This window comes from Panthera onca, chromosome E3, assembly GCF_046562875.1.
Source record: "Panthera onca isolate mPanOnc1 chromosome E3, mPanOnc1 haplotype 2, whole genome shotgun sequence".
Lineage (NCBI taxonomy): Eukaryota > Metazoa > Chordata > Mammalia > Carnivora > Felidae > Panthera > Panthera onca.
Genome location: NC_138354.1, coordinates 10,834,877 through 10,847,986, shown reverse-complemented (window position 1 = coordinate 10,847,986; position 13,110 = coordinate 10,834,877). Strand labels below are relative to the sequence as shown.

Genomic DNA, 13,110 nt, shown 5'->3' with positions numbered 1-13,110 from the left:
TCTACGTTTTTGTAAAGTAAGGACACAGCTGTTTTCAGCATGGAGGCAGTAATAAGTTGTCCCTGATGGGCTCTGTGTGAGAGTCCTCAGGGCACCTGCTCCCCTCTCCTTCTTGGATCCAGCCTACCTTGACCCTGGGCCAGGCTGGCATGGGAGCTGCAGAAAACATGGGGAGGCATAGGAAACAAATCCTCAAAGCCAAATCTGCAGAAGCAGATGAGTCTTTTGTGAAATTCGCAGGCTAGTGCTCCGAGCCCCCAAGGCCCCTTTGCACACACCTGGCCCTGGGTTTGATCTCAGAGGTGGCGGCTCTTCCCTCCTGCAGCTGGTTTCATGTCGGGTTTCAGTTCCAGGTTGCATCCTGAGAACCCTCTCTGCAGGCCCATTCTTGTATAACTTAAAAGACCTTGACCCTTGCCAGTTGCCGAAAGCACACTTTTCTGCTCGTCCAGGTAAAACACCTGGAGAAGCAGTTTCACGAAACAGGCCTTCAGTGGCCCCCAGAGATGGACTTTGTCCCAAGCTCAGTTCTTTTTATTTATTTTTTTAAGTTTGTTTATTTTGAGAGAGAGAGCGTGTGCGCACAAGTAGGTGAGGGCAGCGAGGAGAGACAAAATCCCAAGCAGGGTCCGTGCCATCAGCACGGAGCCCGATGGGGCGCTGGAACTCACAAACCGTAACGATCATGACCTGAGCTGAAATCCACTTGGACGCTTAACCGACTGAGCCACCCAGGTGTGCCACCCCCTGCCCCGCCAAGCTCAGTTCTATCAGAATTGTGTGTTCGTGAGTATGTGTGGATGTGTGTGTCTGAGTATGTTTTACATACTTAATCGTAAAGTTCAAACTTTCAGACCTTCCGCTTTCTGGCTGTAAATTTGATGGGATGCAGTTGTGATTAGAAACATTTTGCTTCTTGGGGCGCCTGGGTGGCGCAGTCGGTTAAGCGTCCGACTTCAGCCAGGTCACGATCTCGCGGTCCGTGAGTTCGAGCCCCGCGTCGGGCTCTGGGCTGATGGCTCGGAGCCTGGAGCCTGTTTCCGATTCTGTGTCTCCCTCTCTCTCTGCCCCTCCCCCGTTCATGCTCTGTCTCTCTCTGTCTCAAAAATAAATGAAAAAAAAAAAATTTAAAAAAAAAAAAAAAAAAAAAAAAAAAAAAAAGAAACATTTTGCTTCCAGGGACACCCGGCTGGCTCCGTCGGAAGAGCGTGTGACTCTTGATCTTGGGGTTGTGAGTTAAAGCCCCATGTCGTGTGTAGAAATTATTTAAATCAATAAATAAGCTTAAAAGAAAAAACATTTTGCTTCCCCAAAAGGGTGCAATACTTGGAGTAGTCATGTTTGTAGAGACAGAAAACAGAAGGGCAGTTGCCAGGAGCCGGGGGCAGGGGGGAGGGGGGAGTCGTTTAATAGGTATGGAGCTCCAGTTTTGCAAGATGAAATGAGTTCTGGAGGTCAGTTGCACAACAACACGATGTGCTTACCCCTAATGAACCGTATGCTGAAAATGGTTGAGACGGAACATTTTATGTTATGTGCACTTTACCACAATTAAGAAACAATCTGCCGGGTCTGCAGAAGATCATGAATATTTTGTGGCTTTGTACGACCTGACACTGGATGGCTTTGTGCCCGGGGATCATTTTCAAATGCAGTCAGCAGTTAGGATGTGCCATAGATGTGGTTAGGGTGATATAACAGAGGTGTTTCAGGTGTGCATAGTGGCCACATCCCAGTGGATGTGTGGCCCCTAACAGAGAAATCCCTGGACCCCAGCAGCCTGAGTTTTGCTTTTGACCAGAAGTCTTAGTGTGGGCTGCTCTCTGGTTTCCAAGGCTGTAGGAAGAGAGTATCTCTATTTTGAAGACAGGAAGTTCATTGCACATTTGTTTTTTTTGCTTTTTTTTCCCCCAAGACATGTCAGGACAACGTTTTACAAGAAAGCCTGGAAAGGGAAGTGATATGAAAATTGTTTGGGTTTTAATACAGAATATATTTTTTTAATTTTGCACATATTTAGAAAAATTATGAGTTCCATCCAGATATATGCAGCTACCTTCCAGAAAAAGGGGATATTACAGTAAATTCATCTTGATCAAGTGGCACAGAGAAAACTTCTGGAATAGTCACATTTGAAAATTCCTTATTAAAAAAATTAGTAATAAAAAGAGAAAATGCCTTATTAACGAATGCCTTTGCCTTAAAACTGATTTAGCCAAAAACTGCTAATATTTTCTCCACAGAGCCTTCATAACTTGGGCACAACAAATAGTACTTGAAACAGTAAAGACAAACAAACAGACAAAACCAAAAAGCAAAAAAACCCAAAGAACCACCTGAATTGAAACATCATTTTGGAGAAGAGAGAAGGAAGGAAGGTGTTGAAGTAATATATTGGAATAGTTATCTAGTGCCGTCGTTCACTTGACCATTAATTTCAGAAGTGTCCTTATAATTATGTTAAATTAAAGATCTTGCAAATTATAGGTCACAGATATCCACTTTCAATGTGGAATAAGTCTATAAAGATGCTCGTTAAGATGCTGCTCTAAGATCAGAATGAAAGTGTGTCCATTTAACTCGGTGAGGTCAGGCCCGCTTTATACCCCAAGGGATCTGCAAGGCTGGATTTGAAGCAGTTAACAGATTCATTTAAGCAAAATCTTTGGTTTCTCGGTTGGCAGTGTCCTTAGCAAGGAAATCACGTGACCACTCTGGGTGAGGCAGAGTCCCTTCAAGGACATTCAGAGGGTTTGGGAAGTGGCTGCTTCAAATTCACACCCCACCCAGAGGGACTGTGGCCATTGCCCTGGGCTGGGGCGAGGGCTCCAAGGCGATTCTGACATGCAGCCAGGGATGACCAGCGGCCCAATGCGGATCGACAAGAGGATTACGACTTTGATCTTATTTCCATCGTCTTTCCTGTGTGGGAAACAGGCAAAGGAAAAAAAAGAAAAGTCAGCGGGTAAACATATTTTAGCGACCCGATAAAGTATCTGCTGTAATTCCAACCAACTGGTGTGGCCCAGAGGACATTCTCCCCTTTGCACTCGGCAGTGCTGCGAAAAGGTATTGTCATTCTGTCTGCTGTGGAAAACCCTAGCTCTGGAGATCAGGTGAGGGCCCAGCTGGTAAGAGGCGGAGCCAGGGCTCAGACCGGCCTAATCCATCTGCCCCTTTGTTCTGGGACTGAAACAATCCTCTTCTGTGAAGGCCCATCCATTCTGTGTTTTGTTCCCTGCACTTGGGCTAGCTCCCTTCTTTTCTTACCCTCGTTTTCCTTGCTCAGGGCGGAAACTGAGGTCAGCATAATTTCTGAGCAAATAGAAATTCACAGGACAGCCGGCCCGAGAGTGCGGAGTAAGAGGCGCGCTCACTTGGTGTGAAGCACGAAACACTTCCAGATGCCAAAATCACTTCCCGCCCGCCCCACGTTGTTTGGCAGGGCTAAAATTAAATCCTGCTTTCTAGTAGCTGTGGTGGGAATTGAATTTTGCATCTTTCGTCTGACCGCTCCGAAATGACCTTGAAAGACAGGAGAGCCTCGGTCGGTATTAGTGGGTAGAAAATAGCATCAAGGGGCGCCCAGGTGGCTCAGTAGGCTGAGCGTCTGACTTCCCCTCAGGTCATGATCTCATGGTTCGTGAGTTCGAGCCCCGCATCCAGGCTCACTGCTGTCAGCACAGAGCCTGTTTTGGGTCCTCTGTACATGCCCCTCTGGCTGCCCCTCCCCCAGTCTCTCTCTCTCTCTCTCTTAAAAATAAGTAAATATTAAAAAAAAAAAAAAAGAAACCAGCTTTAATTTCTAAATCAAAGCATTTTTAACGCATAGATTTTATTCAAAGACAGGCAATGTTGAAAGAGATCTCACTCTAATGGCAAACAACAACAACGACAACGACAACAACCTTGAATTTTCAGCTGAGCTCATTTTCCAGGACTGCTTGAGCAGCTGCTGCCACCTCATGGAAAATTTTTATAAATTTCCAGTTGAGGCAAGAATCCACCATCTCCATGGTCTTCCGGTTACTGCTACCAAGGCACGTTCCCTCAGACCAAAAAGCCCCTGGAAGTCTTTGGGCCTGCCAGCCCAAAGCAGTTGAAAAGCAGTTAGAGTATCATAGACATGTGGCGATTAGAAATCAAGCAATTAAAAAAATTAAAACATCAACATTAAAAAACAAAAAAAGAGGGCGCCTGGCTGGCTCAGTCTGTTCAGCGTCCGACTTCGGCTCAGGTCATGATCTTGCCGTCCGTGAGTTCGAGCCCCGTGTCAGCCTCTGTGCTGATAGCTCGGAGCCTGGAGCCTTGCTTCGGATTCTGTGTCTCCCTACCTGTCTCTCCGCCCCTCCCATGCTTGTGCTCTGTCTCTCTGTCTCTCTCTCTCTCAAATAAAGATTGAAAAAAACAATAAATAAATAAATAAAAGAAAAAAAGAAAACAATAAGTAATATTTCTCTTAAAAATATTTCAGGGGCGCCTGGCTGGCTCAGTCAGAGGAGTTGTGCTACTCTTGATCTTAGGGTTGGTCGTGAGTTCAAGGCCCCTCTTGGGTGGAGAGATTACTTACTAAATTAAAAAATAGATATTTTATTTATTTATTTATTTATTTATTTATTTATTTATTTAGTGCTGAGAGGAAAATCCCAAGCAGGCTCCAAGGTCTGCATGGAGCCCAAGAAGGGGCTTGATCCCACGACTCTGGGATCACGACCCAAGCCGAGATCGAGAGTCGGATGCTCAAACGACTGAGCCACCCAGGTGCCCTCCAAAATATGTATTTAATTTTTTTTAATGTTGTATTTTTTTTTTCAGACAGAAAGTACGGGTGGGACAGGGACAGGGAGAGAGAAAGAAGAGCAGAGGATCCAAAGCAGACTCCAGCACACTGACCGTGGAGGGGCTCAAACTCACGTGAACCACGAAATCATGACCTGAGCTGAAGTCAGGCGCCCCTCACAATATGTATTTTAAATGTAAAGCTTTTTTTTAATTTAAATTTAAATTTTTAAAATATTTTTGGTTTAAATAAAATGTTATTTCAGTTGCAATTGAAATGAGCAGAGAGAGGAGACATAATGATTAAGAAAATTCTTCCGTGGGGGCACCTGGGTGGCTCAGTCAGTTGAGCTTCTGACTTCAGCTCAGATCATGATCTCACATTTCATGAGTTCAAACCCGCGTGGAGCCCCGCATCGGGCTCCGTGCTGACAGTGCAGAGCCCGCTGGGGATTCTCTCTCTGCCCCTCCCCACTCATGTGTGTGTGTGCTCACTCTCTCTCTCTCTCTCTCTCTCTCTCTCTCTCGTCTCTCTTAAGATAAATAAAATTATATAAAAAAAGAAAGAAAATTGTTCTGTGTAGCTCCTCCTCCCTATGATTTTAAGGAGAGCACTTCTGTAACATATAGCCTGATGCTAGCCGCACACCGTGAGCCCCTGCACGGCTGTCTGCTGTCACACCGACTTGAAACAACCTTCCCACTGTTGGGTTCTAGTGAATTCTTTTTTCAAGGCTCAGTGGAAACTCAACTCCACCAGGCAGAGTGAACTTCTTCTGCAGGACCCTATGCCCACTGCCAGAGTCTTATTTATTTATTGTTACCGTATTTACCGGTGTAGCACTTTATTTGTTCTGTTTTGATAGTTTTGTAGAGGGAGGGAATAGCACGATAGCTAAGCACTCCGGCTCCAGGTTCAAATCCAGACTCTGCCCGTCACCGGCTGTGTCACCTTGGGCAAGTTTTCTCTGCTGCAAAAGGGAGCAAACAAAAGCATCGCCTCAAAGGGTTGTTATGAGCTTTAGTTGCGTTAGTCTTCAGCAGGTGCTTAGAGCTGGGCCTGGCACAGAGGGAGCACTCTTGAAGTGTGACCTCCCACTGCTACTGTCCTCGTGTCATTGTCCACACACAGGTCCGTCTCTGAAATCCCCTTTGTTGACAAAGGATGTCAAGCATGGCTCGGTTGTGTTTGGTGAAAGCAGACGTACACGAACGGGGCACACTCATATTGTCACAGTAGAGATCTCTGTGGTGGGCCTGGGTGGCTCAGTGGGTTAAGTGTCCAACTTCAGCTCAGGTCATGATCTCATGGTTTGCGAGTTCGAGCCCCGCATCAGGCTCCGTGCCGACAACTCAGAGCCTGGAGCCTCCTTCAGATTGTGTCTCCCTCCCCCTCTGCCTCTCCCCCACTCATGCTCTGTCTCTCTCAAAAATATATAAACATGAAAAAAATTTTTTTTAAAAAGGCCTCCAAGGGGCGCCTGGGTGGCTCAGTCGGTTAAGCTTCCGACTTCAGCTCAGGTCACGATCTCGCGGTCCGTGAGTTCGAGCCCCGCGTCGGGCTCTGGGCTGATGGCTCAGAGCCTGAAGCCTGCTTCCGATTCTGTGTCTCCCTCTCTCTCTGCCCCTCCCCCGTTCATGCTCTGTCTCTCTCTGTCTCAAAAATAAATAAAACGTTAAAAAAAAAAATTTTTAAAAAGGTCTCCGAGTAAGTGTGTGTGTTTGGAGATGTGGGTCACTCACCACTGCCCTGGCATGTTCAAGCTCCACACACCAAGTCCAGCCCCAACATGTGCACATCATACCAGGCAGCCTCTGCCACATAAAGTCGACAATAGCTAACCTGCAGCCCAGAACAGATGCCATGATGGTAACGCATTGGTGTTAGGAGCCCAACATGGAAAATAGGGTTTCCTTTATAGACCCTGAGACACAGACATTGCCATTTGTCTCCTCATTATCGCTGTTCTCCCTCTGTCTTAGTTAATTTTTTGTAAGTTTATTTTATTTAGAGAGAGAGAGAGACAGAGCATGAGCGGGGCGGGGGGGTGGGGGGGCAGAGAGAGAGAAAGAGAATCCCAATCACAGAGCCACTCAGGTGCCCCAAGAGTACATTTTTAAAAAGAAGTGTAAGATTTGTATACTGAAAACTATAAAACATCATTAAAGAAATTAAGGAAGACTTCATTAAATGTAAAGACATCCCATGTTCATGGATTGAAAGATTTCGTATTGTTGAGATGGCAGTCCTCCCAAGTTGATTTCTAGATTCAAAGTGTTCTCTATCAAAATCTTAGTTTTTTTCCTCCAGAAATTGAAAAAGCTGATCCTAAGATTCATATAGAAACACAAGGAATCCAGGGGCGCCTGGGTGGCTCAATTGGTTGAGCGTCCGACTTCGGCTCAGGTCATGATCTCACAGTTCGTGGGTTCGAGCCCCGCATCGGGCTCTGTGCTGACAGCTCAGAGCCCGGAGCCTGCTTCAGATTCTGTGTCTCCCTGTCTCTCTGCCCCTCCCCCACTCACACTCTGTCTCTCCTTCAAAAATAAGTAAACGTTTAAAAAAAAAATTAAAAAAAAAAAAAAAAGAAATATAAGGAATCCAGAATAGCTAAAAACAATCTTGAAAAAGGAGCATAAAGTTGGAGGACTCACTACTTCCTGATTTCAAAATCACTACAAAGTTACAGTAAAAAATAGAGTGCAGTACAAGCTTGAGGATAGACATAGAGATCAATGGAATAGAACCAAGAGCCCAGATGTAAATTCTCACTTTTATGATTGGTTGATTTTTCAGCATGGGTGCTAAAACCATTCAATGGGGGGAAAATGGTCTTTTCAACAAATACCCTTTTACAAGAGATCCCAGAGAGCTCCTTCCCCACTTCCATTATGTGAGATTAACAATGAGAAGCTGGCCCTTAATGAGGAAGCAGGCTCTCACCAGACACTGACTCTGCCAGTGCCTTGATCTTAGACTTCCCAGCCCCCAGAACTGTGAAAAATAAATTTCTGTTGTTTATGTGCTACCTAGTCTATGGCATTTTTTTATAGTAGCCTGAATGAAATAAGACAATCTTTTTTTTAATTTTTTTTAAACATTTATTTATTTTTGAGAGACAGAGACAGAGCATGAGCAGGGAGGGGCAGAGAGAGAGAAGGAGACAGAATCTGAAGCAGGCTGCAGGCTCTGAGCAAGCTGTCAGCTCGAACCCACAAACTGTGAGACCATGACCTGAGCCGAAGTCGGATTCTCAACCGACTGAGCCACCCAGGCGCCCCAAGACAATCTCTATAATAGCCAAAAAAACCAGAAACAACCCAAATGTCCATTAACTCATCAATAGACTTTTTTAACGTGGTATATTCACACAATGGAATATTATTCAGCAATGAAAGGAAATAAAATACCGAAACACGCTACAACAGGGATCGACCTTGAAAATACTGTACTAACTGAGAGAAGCCAGGTACTATGGGGCTTGAAATGTAGTGTGACTGCTAGTAAGTAGGGGTTTTTTTGAGGGAATGACAATGTTGAAAATGGTGATGATAGGGGCACCTGTGTGGCTCAGTCAGTTAAGCATCTGACTTCAACTCAGGTCGTGATCTCACGGTTCATGAGTTCGAGCCCCGCATCAGGCTCTGTGCTGGCAGCTCAGAGCCTGGAGCCTGCTTCGGATTCTGTGTCTCCCTCTCTCTCTCTGTCCCTTCCCCATTTGAGCTCTCTCTCTCTCTGTCTCTCTCAAAAATGAAAAGAAAAGAAAATGGTGATGATAGTTGCACAACTGTGGAAATATACTAAAAACCATTGAATTCTACAGTTTAAATGGGTGAATTGTGTCTCAATAAGCTGTTGTAAAAAGTAAGTTATACTATATAACTTGTTGGACTATTCTATGGCCATTTATTTATAAACATTTCAACCATAAAGAATATGTTCAGGGGCTCCTGGTGGGCTCAGTCAGTTGAGCATGCGACTCTCGATCTCAGGGTTGTGAGTTCAAGCCCCATGTTGGGTGTAGAGATTACTTAAAAATAAAATCTTAAAAAAATATATGTTTATAGTATTACAATCATTTGAAATAATAAGGATATGAAATTATATCTTATCGACTAAGTAAATCTATTTGTGTAGGAGACACTGTTGCCACACATCCTCCTTTCCCTCTTCTTTCAACCTAAAAGACCATGTGACTCAGCGGAAACTGGACCCAGCTCTGGGGGTGATTGCTCTAAGTCAATGGCGGTAATCCCACCATGTAACCAAGTCTACACTGGTCACTTAGCCTGTAGCATTCCCAGTGATAGCATCTGGGTCAGGAGTGGGTGTGTGCAAATCAGACTGAAAAGGAGACTTTCAGCCCCTCCATCATCTTCCTGCCTAAAAGACCCTCGAGATGAAGTCAGTGTTTGGAAGGGAGGAAAATCACCTGGGTCCTTGAGAATGTCATTGTTCTCCACCAGCCCTGACATCTGACTGCCTCTAGATTTCCTGTTCCCTGAGGCCATTAATAGCTTTCCTTCCATTTTAGCTTTTTTTTGAGTCAGGGTGGTTTTTGTTATCTGACAAAAACATCCCAGCACAGAAGCACTCACTACATGCACAGAAGAAAGAGTGGAAGGAAATGAATAAAAATGTAAGTTACAAGTATCTTTCAGTGGTGGGGTTAGGGGTGTTTGAGATTTCTCCTATTTTTCTGTGTTTTCAAGTTTTTCTGAAATTGGCATGTATTACACTTTCCATCAAAGTAAGGTTTAAACACAACGGCAGACGCCTGGGTGGCTCAGTCAGGTAAGTCATGGTTCGTGAGATCAAGCCCCACATCTGCTTCTGCCCTGACAGTGTGGAGCCTGCTTGGGATTCCCTCCCTCCCTCTCTATCTGGCCCTCCCCAGCTCATGTTCTCTCTCTCTCTCTCTCTCTCTCTCTCTCTGTCTCTCTCTCTCAGAGTAAATACATAAACTTAAAAAAAATAATAATAATAATAGGAAAAAGGAAAAGGCAATATAAAAGAATATGTGCCCCCATATATTTAGCCAGCCACTGAGGGAACATGGCCGCCAGCATCCCCACCCCCAAGGTTCACACTCTTGTGTAGTCCTCCCCTGAATTATACAAGGGCTGTTGCGTGTAATCAGTAGCATAAGGCTGAAGTGATGACATTAGGTCATGAAAAAGACAGTGGTTCTGTCTCGGGTGCTCACTTTCTCTCTTAAATCATTCTTTCCAGGGGGAATCATGCTGCTATATGTGAGCAGCCCCGTGGAGAGGCCCAGATGCTGGGAAAGTGAAGCCATTGGCCAACAGCCACGTGAGCGAGCTTGGGAACAGATTCTCCTGCCCCGATTCCAGGAGGTGACTGCTACCCAACCATGGCTGGAGTGCAAGCTCCTGGGATGCTCACAGCCAGAAGCACTCCTCCAGCTGCTCCTGGATTCCTGACCCTCAGAACCAATACTAGACAGTAAGTTTGTTTTTCCTTAATTTATTTTTAAAAAAATCTATTAAAAACAAACAAACAAAAAAATAACTCTACACCTAGCAGGGGGGTGGAACTCACGACCCCGAGGTCAAGAACTGTATATCGTACCAACTGAGCCAGCCAGGTGCCCCCGCTCCAGTAAGGTTGCTAAGCTATTAAGTTTCAGGGCTCTTGTTTCACAGCAAAATGGAGAGCAAGAGACACGCCAACTCTTCCACTCAGTAAGCCACTTAGGGGAAATCGTAACTTCAGACACAGAAGCAACGAAGGATGTATCTAGAGGATGTTTATTGCCACTGCCTTTGCCTCAGAAAAATATTGGGCATAATTAGAAATGAGGGTGATACCATTCTGTGGGACCGTTGTGCAGTTTTTGACAGGTCCGTAGTGTCAATCTGGAAAGATCCACGGCTTGTCAAGCTCGGGGAGCAAAACAGTTGTAGAATCACGTGTGTGGTATCTGTGGGAGCCATTGCTGGATGTAACTCCTCAACATCTCTCCTCCACTTCCTCCTTATTCACAGATCATGTTACCAGCTCCCAAACTAAAATCTCGGGGCACCCGGTGGCTCAGTTGACTGAGCGTCAGACTTTGGCTCAGGTCACGATCTCGTGGTTCATGAGTTCAAGCCCCACATCGGGCTCGCTGCTGTCAGCGCTTCAGATCCTCTGTCCCTCTCTCTCTAACGACCCCCACTGCTTGCAGTCTCTCAAAAAACAAAACCAAAAACACCAAAACACTAAAATCTCGGTTTCTCAGCTTCCCTCGCAGCCAGGCACAGCCACGTGACATGTTCCTGGCTAATGAGATGTAACCAGAAATCCACAGGAAAGTTACTGGTTTTCTAGTAGCATGTACTACACATATAACCAGAGTCGGCCGGTACGTGCCTGTCCCCTTGTGCCTGCCGCCTTCCTCCTGCGTGGAACAGACTTGGTGCCCGGAGGGCAGGGCCGTCTTGTGACTGTGGGGACCCAAGTCACACTCTCAGGATGGGGAAGCATAAAGGCATGGAGCATGCGGCTTCACGGCCACGGCACCGTGCACTATGTGACCCCAAGCTTGTTGTCACCTGAGAAAGAGGCAACATATTTCTCAGTTAAGCCACTGTTTAGGTTTTGAATGTAGGTTACCGTTTTCATCTAAAAGAAAAAAGGGAGAAAAGTCACGTGTATGTGTGTGTGTGTGATTACTTACATGAGCATGATGATGTAGGAGGACACATAGCTCACTGTTAACATTGACCGTTAGGGGCACCCGGGTGGCTCAGTTGATTGAGTGACCAGCTTCAGCTCGGGTCATGATCTCTCGATTCGGGAGTTTGAGCCCTGCATCGAGCTGCTGTCAGTGTGGAGCCCGCTTCAGATCCTCTGTCTCCCTCTCTCTCTTCCCCTCCCTTGCTCGTGCACTCTCTCTCAAAAATAAATAAAAAATAAAAATAAACTAAAAAAAAAAAACAACAAACATTGACAGTTCACTGCAAGGGGTAAGACTGGAGGCAGAGGACAGCTGATGAAGTTTTTATTTTTACTCTGTTTACATCATTATACCAAACATTTATTAATTTTGTGACACACTATAATAATGTCCACAAAGCTTATAAAAAGAGAGGAAGTGGGGCGCCTGGGTGGCGCAGTCGGTTGGGCGTCCGACTTCAGCCAGGTCACGATCTCGCACTCCGTGAGTTCGAGCCCCGCGTCAGGCTCTGGGCTGATGGCTCAGAGCCTGGAGCCTGTTTCCGATTCTGTGTCTCCCTCTCTCTCTGCCCCTTCCCCGTTCATGCTCTGTCTCTCTCTGTCCCAAAAATAAATAAATGTTGAAAAAAAAAAAAAAAAAAAAAAAAGAGAGGAAGAGTCGATGTGCTGGCTGGCTCAGTCAGAAGAGCATGTGACTCTTAATCTCAGGGTTGTGAGTGCAAGCCCCACGTTGAGTGTAGAGATTACTTAAATAAATACTTTAAAAAAAAAGGAAAAGTCACATATACTAAAATACATGTTATATATATATATATATATATATATATACACACACACACACACACACATATATATAATACATACATATGTAATATACACACATATATATATATAATACATAATTATAGAGTATACCCACACATATATATAATATTTACACATGTATATAATATATTTATATATAATACATAATTATATAGTACATATGAGAGAGAAAGAAAGAGAAAGTGTACAATAGCATTCTGGAATTACTGGTTATCACTCGACCAGCTCAAGCTCAAGTTCAAGGCAAAGCCAGTCCTCAGTGACTGGGCCGGTGCCTCCCATAATGCAGGGAGCTAGGAGTGGACAGGCTGAGCAAATGGAATATTTGGTATAGTTCTGCAGTTTGAGCCAACACTACAAGCTTCAGATTTGTTGCACAGGCCTTGGTATGGAGGGCCAGATACTCAGGAGATCATCGGGACCCCACCAGGAGGCCTGGAGGCACAGTTGCAGCCCGGCAGAGAAGGGAAACAGACAGGGAAGCTGGGGTCTGGGGTCCGGGGCCAAGGGATGCAAGGCAGGGCCCTGGCCTGTGACCTAGCACGGCTCTGGCACAGGGCGCTGGTCCCGGGCTCCCCAGAGATGGGTCCGTCTTTTCAGGAACAGGCCTCAGTCACCTTCCCTGCTCCGAGGACCTGGGCTTGTAGCTGGATCCCACCGTACAGGCACCTGAGCAGGGCTGAGGCACATAGGAACCGGGCGTCTGGACCAAATCACAGTGTCGTGCAGCTGACTGTGGACGTGACATATGTCTTCTTAGTCAGTGGCTCTTTGCTTCCTGGAGCCTTCATGGCTCCTATTCTGTGCTGGGCCCCCGTGCAGCC

General features: G+C 45.6%; 1 long non-coding RNA gene across 3 annotated transcripts in view; it reads left to right on the top strand.

Moving 5' to 3' along the window:
• LOC132689426 (uncharacterized) overlaps positions 1–13,110 on the top strand; it is a 55,101-nt gene that overhangs the window by 20,996 nt on the left and 20,995 nt on the right. For all 3 annotated transcript variants that reach the window (XR_014136339.1, XR_014136338.1, XR_014136337.1), the window contains exon 3: positions 10,013–10,246. This is a non-coding gene — a long non-coding RNA (uncharacterized LOC132689426). The remainder of the gene's footprint in view (positions 1–10,012; positions 10,247–13,110) is intronic.